This window comes from Sceloporus occidentalis, unplaced genomic scaffold (assembly GCF_023333645.1).
Source record: "Sceloporus occidentalis isolate IW3139 unplaced genomic scaffold, rSceOcc1.0.p SCAF_69, whole genome shotgun sequence".
NCBI classification, from domain to species: Eukaryota; Metazoa; Chordata; class Lepidosauria; order Squamata; family Phrynosomatidae; genus Sceloporus; species Sceloporus occidentalis.
The window spans coordinates 1,765,384-1,778,715 of NW_028317049.1; positions in this window are offsets into that span (position 1 = coordinate 1,765,384).

Sequence of the window (13,332 nt, forward strand, 5' to 3'; positions counted from 1 at the left end):
CATTAAGGTTTTCTCATGTTTCTTCTCCAGATTATCTTCAAACATTCCTAATAACAAAGCTTTAGGGTTAATGGAAGGAGGAACCGCTTCCAAGCTCACTCCGGTTCCACTCCGAATTGGTCTGGTGTGGAATGCAGCTTCGCTTCTCCTCTGTTTCAACACCGCAAACCCCCCGGTTGCAAATTTCCCACGATGCAGCGCTGCAATCCCCCCATTTCCTTCTGGTGGTCCTTTCGCTTTCAGGGCAACCAAGAGGGGTGAACAGCAGCCAATGGGAGCGGAGGAAGGTCCAGGTAAAGGGAAGGAGGCCACGCCCCCACAGGAATGGGGAGCCAATGGGAAAATCACATTAGTCCCCATAGACTTCGGTTTTATCAATCAAGAACATTCCTAATACAGCGCCGCCCTCTTGTGGAAACTCAGGGCACTGCAGCCTCCTTGGGCTTCTCACCAAGTTCTATCCTGTACCGCCATCTGGTGGCCACTCTTGGCAATTCACTAATAGCAGTTAACCAAATTAAACAGTATATAAAACAAAAACATGAAACAAGCTAGACAAGGAAACTGTTACATGGATTTGTAATTCGTTGACTGTCCAAACCGAAAGGGCACTCATCAATGACTCCTTTTCATCCTGGAGAGAAGTGATCAGTGGGGTGTCCAGTGGGGTTCTGTTCAACATCCTTATCAATGACTTGGATGACAAAAATGAGGGCATACTTATCAAATTTGCAGATGAAACCAAATTAGGAGGTGTAGCTAATACCCCAGAGAACAGGATCAAAATTCAAAATGACCTGAATAGACTAGAAAGCTGGGCCAAAGCTAACAAAATGAAATTCAATATGGAGAAATGTAAGGTACTGCATTAAGGGAGGAAAAATGAAATGCACAGATATAGGATGGGGACACCTGGATGAATGAAACTTTGTGTGAAAGGGATCCGGGAGTTCCAGGTAGACCACAAGTTGAACATGAGTTAACAGTGCCATGTGGCAGCTAACAAAGACAATGCGATTTTAGGCTGCATCAACAGAAGTACAGTGTCTAGATCAAGGGATGTAATAGTGCCACTCTATTTTGCTTTGGTCACCTGGAATATTGTGGGCACCACAATTCAAAAAGGACGTTGAGAAACTGGAGCATGTCCAAAGGAGGGCGACTAAAATGGTGAAGAGTTTGGAAACCAAAGATCACAATGGGACAGTCTCAATGCTTCAGGCAAGGAGCATCAGCTTCCCTCGGTTCGCCTCTGACGTCTTCCTCCTCCGCATCTTTAACTTGGGCACCATCCACTTCATAAGGTCCTTTAATTCCTTTATGTCTTCCTCCATTCAATAAACGTCTACCTGGGGTTCTTCTGTGCTGGGGCGGCTATCAAGCAACTCCCCCACTGACAGGTCCCAGGCTGTCACTCTGCCTCCCGACGGCCTTCCTTTCCCCAGTCTGGGGCCTGAAACCCAAATCCTCCAGTGGTGGCCTGGATGGTGTGAGCTTCAGGAGGTTTCCCAGTCTTGGGCTTGGCCCTAGTTCCTCTGAAGAAGGCACCTGCTCCTCCACCACCGGGATCTCCAGAACCACTGGGTTCCCCAAGGACTCTTCTTGTTCCTGGGTCTCCATTGGAGTTAAAACTGTGAGACTTTACAAACGGTGAGATCTGGAGTCAGTCCTCTGCTCAAAAAATAAAACCCATTTGAAACTAAAGAAGCTTTATTGATGAATCCAGGCAGAAACATCCATTAACACCTTCTTGCAAAGTCTGAAATCCAAAGGAACTTGCTCAACCCCTCCCTAAGCCAGCCCCCAATTCCCCAGCTAAAGCAACACAAGCAGAGGTTGCATAGATGCCAAGGTTGTGTATACTTCCCCTTCCCTTCTCCCAGACAGCCTCACCTTGAAGAGCCGTGTTCCCAAACCAGCTTCACTCCTCCTTGATAGCCAGTCTACAGCTACAACCCCATCCCTCTCTCCAAACGCCCTCCTTCATCTGAAAGCCACTCCATCTGTCCTTCTATCATTTTCCATTACATGCTTTCTATAACTCATCACTCTACACTGCCTATTATGAACTACAACTATCACTCCTACATTAACTCTAATTACCAAACCCTAATATTTTTACTCTTTATGACAGAACCCTTATAAACTGTTTCTGACACGCAATGGGCCAGTCCCAGTCCTTCAGGTAAAGAGCACCAGTCTGAAGTGACAATTCTCCTGTCTCAATCTTTCAGGCAAGGAGCATGAGCCAGAGGTTGCAATGGGACAGTCTCAATCCTTCAGGTTTACAGCACCACCCTGAAGTCACAATAGCACCGTCTCAATCCTTCACCCAAGGAGCAGAAGTCTGAAGTCAAAATGGCCACATCTCAGTCCTTCAGGTAATCAGCACTAGCCTAAATTCACAATGGTCCCATCTCATGGCAGCAGACAAGGAGCATCGGCCTGAGATCACAATGGGCCAGTCCCATTCAGGTAAGGAGCACCAGCCTGAAGTCACAATATGTCATGAATCCCTTCATTCATGCATTTATTCATTAAGGGATTGATGCCATAAGGGTTATAGGTTTAGCTTTAAATTAGAGTTAAGATAGCTGGGATTTATGGTGCATTAAAAAATATGTTTTAATATGTGCTTTAATAGAAGATACTAGAAAGAGGTAGAGAGATCATGGCTAAAGAATGTGATTGTTTGCTAGGATTGGAATATGCAGGAATCACCCTTCTAACAGAGGCTTGAGTTTAAAAGACTGGTCTCTGTAAAAGGAGGAGGGAACATAGAGAGTTATTAGTATTGTTATATTGTATTATGTTGTTATGGGTTTATGCTTCTTATATTTTACATATATATATATATATATATGGTATCGTATTAGATTGGGATGGCTGAGGTTTCATAATATATCTATATATCTATATCTATAGATAGATAGATAGATAGATAGATAGATAGATAGATAGATAGATAGAGATATATAGACACACACACACACATATCGTTAAGCCATAATGTTAATTAAACTGTTGTGTGGCTGAGTTCTATGGTCCAAGGCACATGAGAGCTTAATTGTTTTTAGAAATGCTGCCAGAATCCCATATGGGAGGACACTGCGTGGGAAAAGGCTATCCAATTAATAATTTATTGGTTAATGGGGTGGAGTGAATTGATATGGTTAGAAAAGTGATAGGTTTATAAGTTCTCTCATTCCTGACAAAAAAGTCACTTCTATTGTATGTATCTTCTTCTTCAATAAAAGCTGTTCCTTTTGCAAAGTAGTGCCTTTTGTGTTGCAAGAGGGGCTGCAATTAGGACCCTGACAGATATCTCTCTCCTCTTCCATTCCCCCTGCTATCCCAAAAGGGCTGGAGAGCATACCAAACCAACCACAGAATCTTTCCCTGCTCTTGTGTAACTCCAGGTCAGTCAAAAATACACCGCAGATAGTCCAAGATCTCCTACTGGACGAAGAGGCTGAGCTGGATTGTTTCACGGAGACCTGGCTGGGTGAAGATAGCTCAGCCACCTGGGATCAGGCCTTACCAGCCGGGTTCTCCATCAATGAGCAGGTAAAGGGATGTCGCTTTGGTCCATTAAGACAATCTTGCTTTGGCCAGGATACCTATCCATAAGATGGACCACATCGAATGTATTTATTTCAGCTTAAAGACTAGGGAAAGTCTGGGGATTCTCTTGGTTGAATGTCCACCCCGTTGCTTAACATAAATACTCTCTGGAAAAGATAACATCAGAATTAACACAAACCAGGGAAAGAGTGACATTCCTGGAGGAAGAATATAAAAAAAATGGGAAAAGAGATAGAGAGATTATCAAAAGAAGATACTGAAGATACAGCAGAAAGAATTAAATTAGAGCAAAGATTTAGGGAGCAATGTCTTAGAATAAGAGGTCTTCCCGAACAGAAGGATGAAGATCTATATAAAAGGATAATAATGGCCTTGGCTGAATTTATAGACCTAGATAATGAATCTTTTCTCCTTGAGGTGGAGAAGATGTTTAGAGTAAGCTCTTGGGTCGCAAAACAGAAGAGACTGCCCAGTAAAATCAAGACGTCCAAAGCGCCAGGGCCAGAAGGCCTAAGTGCAGTATATTACAAGAGCTTACAGAAAGAGCTAATTAAACCCCTAGAAGAAATCATGAATATCAAGTGGCGCTAACTTAAATTGCGTATTGCTCTTTGAATCCTCCAAGAATATCTGTTTATATAACCGTGTTTTTCCAAAAGGGACGCGTTATCAGTTCCCACATATCCTCATAGCTTAATATTTAACTTAATCGTTCCAACTTGTCAGGTTTGTATCTAGACCCCACCTTGCTTGAAGGAATACCATCACTTGTGTCCATTCCTTATCCATTTTTCCTTTCTTTTTATCACTCAACTTATACGTTAGCAAATCCATTTGTCTAATATTTATTAATTTCCTTAACCATTCCTCTATCTGTAACTCATTTTCATCCTTCCAGTGTTTAGCTACCACTATTCTTGCCAAAGTTACCATATAAAGAAGGATTTTCCATACCTTTTTTTCTTCCTCTGAGTTTAGAAAATAGGTCATATTTAAAAGATAAATTTCAGGTTTTTTCTTAAAACTGATTCCTAGCATTTTTTGTACTGCCTCATGGACTTCATTCCAATATTTCTTAATTTTGTCACAACTCCACCACATGTGGACTGTTGTACCCTTCTCCTTATGGCACCTCCAGCAGTTATCTGATTCCTTATTAAACATTTTTTTGAGTCTAGCTGGAGTGTAATACCACCTGTTGCTAATTTTTAGATAATTTTCTTTTAATTCCTGACTACATGTAAACATATTTGTTCTTTTCCATGCTAACTCCCATGCATCTATAGGAATTCTTCTTCCCAAATCCTTAGCCCAATCTATCATAAAATGCTTAACTGGTTCTTTTTCATATTCCAGTTCCCTAAATAGTTTGTAGTATTTAGAAATCTTTTTTCCAGAGTCGTCAAAAATAATTCTGTCTAATTCCGTGTGCTTTAACTCAATTCCCGGTATCTTGCTATCCTCTAAGAATCTTCTTTTTATCTGAAGATATGTATACCAATTTATCTCATTTCCTTCCCCTATTATTTCTTCTCTGGTTTTTATTAGCAAATTTGCAGTTTGCGAAGGTTTTATTAGGTCCTCATATCTTAACCATTTTGTCCCTACGTCCCATCTGTTTGCATATGTCTCCTGTGGGGATAACCACCCTGGAAATTTTAGGTAGAATTTATCTTTAATGATCTTCCAAGTCTCCATTAATGCCTTCCTAAATGGGTTGTTAGTGAAGTCCTTGTGAATATCCGCTTTCCTGTACCATAGATAACCGTGCCAGCCGAACCGCACATTCTCCCCCTCTAAATTTAATGCATATTTATCATCTAGTTTTATCCAATCCTCCAGCCATGTCATAGTGCAAGCCCAACGATATGTTTTGAAATCTGGTAGGGCATAGCCTCCTCTTTCCTTTCTTTCCTTTAAGTTATTCCATCTAATTCTTGCTTTGCCCCCCTTCCATAAAAATCTTCTCATATCCCTATTCCATTGTTCCATTATCTTATTGTTAATATTAATTGGGAGATTTGAAAACAAAAAGGTTAATTTCGGGAGTATCATCATCTTAATTACATTTATTCTACCTAGAATAGACATTTTTATTTTTGTCCAACCTTCCATCTTTTTTTTTACTTCACTCCATGTCGCCTTATAATTATTTTCAAATAAATTCGTGTTATTGCTAGAGATAATTATACCTAAGTATCTCACTTTGTTCGTTATATCACATCCCGTTTTCCCCTTTAGAGCTTTCTTCTCTTCCTCTCTTAGATTTTTAGTTATCATTACCGATTTTCCTTTATTTATTTTGAAACCTGATAATTTCCCAAATAAATTCAGTTCAGCCCATAATGCCTCAATGTTTTTTAGCGGGTCCTCCACCATTAATACTAAATCATCTGCGAATGCTTGCAGCTTATATTCTGTACCTTTCACTGTTAGTCCCTTGATTTTTTGATTCTTCCTAATATTATTTAATAGAAATTCTAATAAAAATATAAATAATAGCGGGGACAGAGGGCAACTTTGTCTTGTCCCCCTCTCCAGGTCGAATTCTTGAGATAATTCACCATTTATAACTATTCGTGCCGATTGTCTCTTATATATCTCTTCTATGCTTTTAAGAAATTTATCCCCTGTATCCATTATTTTGAGTTATTTCAACATAAATTTCCAACTAACACAGTCAAAGGCTTTTTCAGCGTCAACAAAAATTATTGCCGCCTTCTTCTCGTTATGTCTATTATAATAATCCAACGCATTTATTATAGTTCTTATATTATTTTTTATTTTCCTTCCTGGTAGAAAGCCATTCTGATCTTTTTTTATTATTTCCATTAGGACATCTTTCAGTCTTCTGGCCATAATATATGCGTAGATTTTGTAATCATTATTCATTAGTGCAATAGGTCTGTAGTTACTTCTCAACTGATCATCTTTCCCCTCCTTTGGAATCAGGGTTAGAATTGTCTTCCCCCATGAGTCTGGCTTTCCTTCAATGTGAATCAGGTTGAATACCTTATGTAAGATACCCTGCAATTCTGTAATAAAAGTTTTATAATATTTAGCTGTCAATCCATCTTCTCCTGGGGCTTTCAGATTTTTGAGGTTCCCAATTGCCTCCCTTATTTCTTCAAGTGAAATCTCTGCATTTAACTTTTCTTTTTGTACTGCATTTAATTTGATTTCATTATATTGCTTAATTTTTGAATCCCGCCACTCCTCATTTTGGTACTTATCCCTTGCTTCAAAAAGATCTCTATAAAAGGTTACAAAACTATCTTTTATTTTCTTTTGCTCTGTCACCAGAATATTATTCACATTAATATTTGTTATCATTTTCTTCTCTTTCTCTTGCTTCAGCTTGTGGGCTAACCACTTGCCTATTTTATTTGCATTTTCAAATTGATCTTGTTTCATCCTTTTAAGCTTAAGTGCTAATTCCTCCGCAATTTTATTTTCCAATTGTTTCCTTAACACTTTTATTTCCCTTTCTAGCTTTTTAGCATCCCTTTTTGATTGTTGTTGTTGTTGTTGTTGTATTTCCTGTTCTTTTTGCCTAATCTCTTTTTTCACTTTCTCCTCCCACTGTCTTTCCTTTTTCGATATTTCTGCCATCTTTTGAATAAGTAAACCTCTAACAAAGGCCTTACCTGTATCCCAGACCACTTTCATTTTACTTTCCTTTCCACTATTTTCCAGAAAAAAAAGATTTAGCTCTTTCTTAATCTTATTTACACATTCTTCATTTTCCAAGATACGTTCGTTTAACCTCCAACCTCTTTTTCCCCTCTTCCCCGTATTCAATTCTAGTTCAATCAGATTGTGGTCCGAGAAATCTCTAGGCCAGATTTCCATTTTTTTACACTTTGTTATTACTGATTTAGCTACCATAACCATATCCAGTCTGGAGTGGGATTTGTGCACTTCTGAAAAGAACGTAAATCCAGCCTTCTCTCCATAACAATATGACCAAACATCTGTCAAGTTTATTTCTTCCATTAATCTAAAAAAACTTCTAGGTAATTTACCCTGCACCTTTCTCCGCAATCTTTTCTTTGAAAGCCTATCTCTTTTGGGGTTTAATACCCCATTAAAGTCTCCTGTCACAATTATATTATCACCTGTTAAACTTTCCATTTCTTCTTGTAATTTTCTATAAAATTCTTCCTTTCTTTCTAGTGGACCATACACATTCCAAATTTGATATTTAACTTCATCTATTACCACCTCTACACATATCCATCTTCCATCATTGTCTTTCTTAATTAGTTTTGCCTCATATCTTTTGTTTACAAAAATCGCAACTCCCCTTTTCCTTTTATTTATAGTTGCACTGAATACCGTCCCCAATTTGGTATTCCTTAGATATTTTATATCTCCTTCCTTCATTTTAATTTCCTGTAAGCATATGACATCAAAATTTCTTTTCCCCAAGTAATGCATCACATGTCTCCTCTTTTTTTCCTGGCTAATTCCTTTTATGTTCCAAGAAACTATTTTAAAACCCATTATTATTTCCTTAAATGACTATTGACTGCAGACAAATAAAACAGAGAAGAAACAAAACTTTATAACACCAACACTCTTATGCAGTATTACCTTTATCTTACCCCCTGATCTTTATTCTTTCTTTATTGTCCTCCTTGTGCACCTTGTTCTTCCTCTCTGATTATCCCTCCTTGTGTCTCCAATGTTGGCACTTTGTTTCCTGAACTTGCTGTATCTTCCTGTGATGTTTTATGCTGTCTTTCTTCCCTTCTATGAGTATTGCTCCCTTCTGCTTTACTTTCTGCCTCTTCCCTTCTATGTTTTCCCTTTATTCTGTCTTCTTGCTCTCTGTTATCCTTGCTCAGCCTTTCGTAAAATTTTTTAGCCTGTTCAATAGAATTTATTTTAAATCTCTTTTGTCGGTAATTAAATATTACCCCTTCTATCTTGTCCCATCTGTATAAAATTTCATGTTTCTGTAGCAGTGTAGTCAGGAATTTATATTCTTGACGCCTTCTAATTATCTGCAATGGCAGGTCTTTGTAGATTTCTACTATTTTATCATCCACTACTAGTTTTTTTTCGTAGTTCCGTTGTAGGACTATCTCCCTCAGTCTCGAGCTAGTAAAGCATACAGTTATATCCCTATCTAGTTTTCTCTCCTGCGCTATTTTGGAGCTCACTCTGAAGATTTTATCCACCTGCGCTTCCATTAAATCATCATCAATATCTATATAGCTTGCCAGTATTGGGATAACCTTAGCGTATAACTGCTCATTCTGTTCTTCTTTTAGCCCTCTAATTTTAATTGCTCTTTCCCTATAACGGACTTCCTGCAGCAAACTATTCTGTTGTTCCCTTAGTTGTGCTCTTTCTAGATCTTCAGTCTTTTTCTCCAGGTTCTCCGTTCTTTCCGTTACCTCTTCTACCTCCAACTTTATTCCTGAAATTTCTTTTGTAACATTATCTAATTTCCTCCCCAATCCATCTAATAATTTCTGTACTTCCTCCCTTGATTTCTGAATCTCCTCTGTAATCTCATTTCTACTCGCTTTCACTTCCTCCCTTATCTCTTTTTTAAAATTTTTCTTAAATTCTCTCAACTCCTGCAAGATAATGCTACTAACATCTTGTTGCCCCACTGAGCCTCGCCTTGCCGTCATGCTCCTTGTTTGCATTCACAATTATCTATACAATTGTTTAATACTTTGGAATCCCACAACCAGCGACAGCCCAAAGAAAACAAATGTAAGATTAACAGACAGTTTAGCTTATAACATTCAAGTTGGAGCTTAGTCTCAGATCAGCGCTTTATAATTATGTTTATGTTCGATGCTCGAAATTATCCAAGTTCTTCAACTTATGTTGTCTCTATCTTTCCTTCTTTAAGCCAGCTCTTCTATTCCTTTTGTAACAGAGTTTCCTCCAATATACATCCAAAAGCTTTATGTATCCGCTCCAAAATTGTTGTCCAATTGTAGCATTTGTATCAATTTTAATGTAAGCTCCCCTGGATGCAATATAATCCTGCCAATGTTTAATGATAGTTAAAGTTAACGTTGTCTCTTTGTAGAAAAGCTATCTCTTTGAAGGAAAAGAGAGGATTTCAGCCCTCCCAGCTGCGTCCGTTTTTCCCTCTTTCTCTTTCTCCTTTAATTTCCAAAGTCTCTTTCAGCTGCTGCAGCTTAAATCACTTTTCTCCTACCGATTCTTACACATAGGTTTCTTGTTCAGCTGCAACTCCCTTCTCCAGTTTTATTTTCTTACAAGGAGACCCATCTCTTCTGTTAATTAGCTAATTTTGGGGCAGCCTACCAAAACTATGGTGTCCAAAGCCAAAAAAAAAAAAGCAAAAAACACACCAAAAGAAAAGTCCAATAGGCAACTCTATTTATGGAATGGTTTCTTCTCTCCTTCTCTCTCCGTTCCGGAGCTTTAGAAAATTTAGGCGTTATTAGTAATATTGTCCCATATTCCAGCTAGAGGAGGGTATCTCCCCCTCCACAAAGTTTACCAATTTAACAGTACACCAATGTAGATAGCATTCCCAATTTGCAACTGAAGTTAACCGCGCCCGGTGTTTATTCCATAGATTCGGACCCAAAGTAAAGTTAATGACTCACGGTTAACTTCTTTGTTACTTATGAGTCTGGAGATTTGCTCAGAAATAAATTTGCACCAAGAAAAGAAATATTCAGGCTTCTCTTTCAGTCTCCAGCCACAAGAAAAATTCCACAGCTACGGCCGGTGCCTTTCGGTTTCAGAAGCAGCAACGAGTGCCCTGCGACTCCTCTCCCCTCTTCTTATGGATTTTCCCCGCGGGGTCTGTCCTCAGTAAGGGGGGTTAGTGTCTCCTACGAACCTCGTATCCCAAATCTTGCTCGGTTTAGGATATCCACTTTATAATGGGCTTGCTGCGACTGCAAAAGTTAATGGTGCGGAACCTCGTCTCGCACCACCGCTCGCCTCCGCTGCGAAACCGGAAACCGCAAGAGGAAGATTCAAAAACAAAACAACAGAGAGGGTTCTCGAGTTTTGTGATCTATGGCCCAGTGAATGAGAACCTGAAGGAAAAAACAGAGACTGAGTAATAAAATGCTAAGAGTTTTAATTGTAAAATAAGACCCCTTTTGTCAACCTATTGGAAGAGATTAAAGTTTATACAATCCACTGAATAGCCCCTAAGTTCTAAAATGCTCCTAGATGCCCAGTACCTTTGAAACAGACTTTGCCTGAAAACTAGAAATTTGTGATGAAATTTGAAAAATGCCTATGTCCATTTGCTCTGAGGACTGTGTTTAAAATTTATTTTTTTTTTTAAATTTTATTTAGAATACACCATTACAACATCTAAAGAATAAAGAAGAAGAAACCCCATAACCTTAGAAACACCCCTATTAAAACCAACATTTACACATTTAAACAATTAAGCATATAACAAATATTTACATCTGATCATCCATATTGTTATCCTTCTATTTGTTCCTTCCCTTATATCTGGATGTTACTATATACTGTAATCTATACATTTGTTCCTGGTCTATAACTTATAATGTTAAATTCACATGGTGCGTTCCGTTTTTCAATTATATATCAACCTTATTTCTTTGAACTGTTTAGTAACACATTTCCTTCAATAAAATTCAATACACTCCATTCTTTTTCCATGCTTTCTACAGATTTTCCCTTTAGTAAAGCAGACAATATGTCCATATTCTTAGCCTCGTAAAGTCTGCTCAGCCATTCCTCGATTGGTGGAATATTTGGTGTTTTCCAATATTGTGCAAAGGACATTCTTGCACACGTAACCATATATAAAATAACTCTGCCTAACTTAACGTTTTTAATGTCATGCACCATGTTCAGTAAAAACAATTTCGGTTCAAAAGGGATACTTATTTTAAAGATATCTTCTATAAACTTATGAATCAGATGCCAAAAATTCCTTGTCTTGGGACACAGCCACCACATATGAAAGAAGTTTCCTTCTGGTCTTCCACATTTCCAACAACTAACACTACCTGATTTATAAATTTGATGAATTTTTTGAGGCGTTAAGTACCACCTGTAAAACATCTTCAGGTAGTTTTCTTTATAATTTTGACAGAGTGTAAATTTATTTGTCCCATTCCACGATTTTTCCCATTCTTCTATAGTGATTGTTTTTTTGATGTCCTGTGCCCATCTTATCATGTTATATTTAATCACTTCAGTTTCCAAATCTCTTCCCTTCAGTAATTTGTAATATTTAGATATATGTTTTCCTTGTTTATCAAATATTATTTTATCAAGTTCATTGTTATCATTGGTCAAACCGATTGTTTCATTATCAGTTTTGAAGCGGCTTTTTAGTTGGTTGTATAGAAACCAGTCCTGCATTTCTCCATTTATATTAATTTCTTCTATCTTTTTTATGATGAGTTTCCCTTCCGTATTTTTACAAATTAAGTCTTCATATTTTATCCATTGTTGATCCTTGTCTTTTGTTCTTTTGTAATATGCTTCTTGAATTGAAACCCATTTGGGGATGCGATTATAGAATTGTTTTTTAATTTTATACCATACTTTTATTAATGATTTCCTCAACACATGGTGATTAAAGTTGCTTTTATCCTTAGGTTTAACATACCACAAGTATGCGTGGATTCCCATATTTAAATTTGCACACTCCAAATCCAGCAATTTTTCATCTCTTAGGCTGATCCATTCTTCTAACCAATTAAGGCATGTTGCGTAGTAATAGATCTTTAAGTTTGGTAGATTACATCCTCCCTTGATTTTTTCTTCTGTAAGTAGTTTCCATTTGATTCTTGCCTTTTTACCTTGCCATAGAAATCTGGACAAGTCTTTCTGCCATATATCAAAACATTTCTCGTTTGCTATTATTGGAATGTTGCTAAATAGATATAACATTCGTGGCAGGATGTTCATTTTTATTGTGGCGATTCTTCCCATAAGGGATAAATTACATTTACTCCATTTAATTAAGTCTTTTTTTATTTCATGCCATGTTTTTGTGTAATTGTTTTGGAAAAGTTCCATGTTTCTTTTTGTGAAGTAAATTCCCAAATATTTGATTTTGGTTTCAATAGAATATCCTGATATTTCTTTAAGTCTCTTATCTTCATCCTTTGAAAGATTTTTTGTAAGAATAGTTGTTTTCTCAGAATTTATTTTGAATCCCGCTAGTACACCATACTCTTCTATGATTTGAATCATATATTTAATGCTATCACATGGTTCATCTAAGAAAACTACAATGTCATCCGCAAATATCCTTAATTTACATTCCGTATTTCGAATTTTGATCCCTCTAATTTTATCTTCTTCCCTTATTTGGTTAGCTAGTATTTCTAGTATCAGTATAAATAACAAGGGGGAAAGGGGGCATCCTTGCCTCGTACCCCTTCCAATCTTAAAGTTCTTAGATTTTTCTTCATTTATAAGTAAAGCTGCTTTTTGATAACTGTAAATTGATTTGATCCATCTTTCAAATTTATCGCCCATATTAGTTTTTACAATGACTGCTATAAGGAAGTCCCAATCTATCCGGTCGAATGCCTTCTCTGCGTCTAGCATAATGCATGCTAATTTTTTCTCGTTGTGTTGTTCATAGTATTCCAAAACATTTATGAAGGATCTTATGTTATTTTGGCCTTGTCTTCCTGGTAAGAAACCATTTTGGTCTTTATGTATATATTCCGTTAGGATTTTCTTTAACCTTTCAGATATTATCGTTGTAAAGATCTTATAGTCTACATT